Raw genomic sequence first — 2646 nt, 5'->3', positions numbered from 1 at the left:
ATAAAGTATTTGGTAAACAATCTAGTTTATTAAGTACAGCTATTCAATATTTACTTTTCAAGAAAAGGCTGACAGTGTAGAGTTTTACTCTTAAACTAAAATACATTCATTGCCTACTTAATCATAGGTATATTGCTATTTAAACAGAATATCTTATGCCCAGTCAGCTAATATTTTTTATTTTTTGGTTTATCTTTTTCTTACTAAGAATATCAATCAAAAGTCCTTATGTAAAATGAGATCACAAAGAAAAATAAAGTTGCGACTTACCATAAACAGACAGATCATTCTTCGACTGGAAGGAGTGTGAAACTATGGGAAGACAAAAGCAAATAGGGAATTCCAAAGCTTAGTGGCTTTGAAAGAAAAATAAAACATTTATTTAAAGAGTTCATTGGAAGGTAGTGCTAATTTAAAATCTTATCAGTTTCTTCAAATCATTCATATCCTATGCAATTTAAACTTTCTTTTTCATAACTTTACTTGGCACTTGTTAACAGCTTTAACACAGCTTATAACAATGTTTATCATATTTAATATCAACATTTCATCATGATTATAGACATCTCACTTTTTTATATACTTCAGGCATTAATTTTGTCTCCCGATGGTAATTCGTGTAAAACCAAAAGCGTAGCCATTGTAAAACTAAAATCTTTTGTAATAAAATATCCTATGAATTTCACAATCATATATAGCTCTGTATAGATGTCAAAAGTATTACTAATCCAATCAGTATTTTTCAAGTTTTAATTTGCTTTTTTTCTATCAATGCCGTAGGAAATTAAATCATTTATTTCTATCATAATGTTTCCACTATAATACCTTTAGCCGATAGGTCAGGTGGCAATTGATTTTCATTTTTACTTTTCATGCAAGTTCTTTCCTTACACCGGTTTCATTTCATTTCTGTGTCGCAATTACATCTGCACTGTTTTCCAATTACATGACTGCTAAAAAATATTTATAATTTATTTGTTAATTACGTTTTCATGAGGTTTATAAATTTCTGTTTAATCTTCATTTCATAGAGATTACATTCCTGCAATGGACTAGAAACGGCCACATTTGTTTAATAGATAATTTTGTATAAAGCCTATTCTCTTGAAGTCGGCGTCGAATAATTTCATGAAATGGCTCACAAACTTTTAATTATTCGCTGTAAAAATTCCCAGAGTTCAGATAATGCAGATCATATGACTTCATGCTATTCTTAGACCCGATTCTCTGGATACTTTTTCATTATATATTTTTGAAGTAATCAATACTTGTTAAAGTCTTTAAGTTGATTTATATTTCAATCATTCCTAGAGGGATTATCTTTAAGAGAAGTCTTAAAAGTAAGTGCTCAACATTTATTTTTTTTAAAAATCTACATTATTAGTTTTTCCTTTAGCTAATGGTATCCCTTACATATAAATGTTCAAGCTTCATTTGTGATAGTGATCTAATACAGTCATGTTAACGAAAATGACTTTCGACGTGAGGCTATTTCCCCTTTTTTAACTTTTCGTTTATAACAGCTGTAAAACTGTGCAAAGGAATTCCACACACATGTTTTTACTTCTAATAATTTCTAGTAGAATTACTTTTTTTATCTAAATATTCATCTACGGTAGCTTTTGCCTGTGCAAATGAATTCAACATACTTTTATTTTTACTTTTATACCTTTCAGGAGAAATACTTCATATAATTTTTCACTTTATTCGTTACTAAGGAACGTGCAACTTGAGTAATATCTATCCAGTATCAGGAGAGAGCGTGTAAGTTTCCTTTGTAATTGCAAAGAATTATTTATAAATTAATGAGTTTTCTTCTGACACAGGGATTATTATCATTTGAAGAACCAGAAATCCCTTCAAAAGCGGACAAGGACGAGCTGTTCAACGTATCTAATAAACTATGATATAGTTTAGACGAATTTTTTTTTTCATTCCATTTAATATTGCATCAAGTCGTACACTCCCAAGTTGAGTAATCTCTTGTATCTAATAACTCCTCAGTTTGAAGGAATTACGGGAAATACATTTTAAGTAAAATCACACTATTATATCTTATTCAATACTTCCTTCCCCGAAAATCAGAAATTTTCTTTGACTTAACAGGTGTTATTGCCTTCCTTCATCCCCTCAAGCAAAAGTCATGGTTCCTTTTTTTTTTTTTTTTTTAATTTGTTGCATTCCTATTTTTTTTTCCTTTTACTGCAAGTCTTTGGACATATCACTCTGCTTGTCTTTTTCCTCGACTATTCAATTTTCCAATGGAAATTGATGAAAAAGTGAAGTACTATAATGATCAGGCGATTCAGTATAGATCACCTCTAACGGAAAGAGACCAATGATAATATTTCTCTTGCTTCATTATATTTTGAAGTGCCATCAAATCCCAGAGAGAGAGAGAGAGAGAGAGAGAGAGAGAGAGAGAGAGAGAGAGAGAGAGAGAGAGAGAGAGAGAGAGAGAGATATTCCGTTTTCACCAATAAAGATACATTTACTTGCCAGATTCGCCTTCACTCATTCCAATCAGCTGACTTTGCAATTCTGGAAGAAGGCAATGGACATGTCTCTCCTTGTTCCTGTCGCCATGAATTTTCAAAAGGCAAAGTCATGCGCAAGGATTTTACTTAGCCCTGATATTCCGAGAAA

Source organism: Palaemon carinicauda, chromosome 33 (assembly GCF_036898095.1).
Source record: "Palaemon carinicauda isolate YSFRI2023 chromosome 33, ASM3689809v2, whole genome shotgun sequence".
NCBI classification, from domain to species: Eukaryota; Metazoa; Arthropoda; class Malacostraca; order Decapoda; family Palaemonidae; genus Palaemon; species Palaemon carinicauda.
This window is presented reverse-complemented; position numbering follows the sequence as displayed.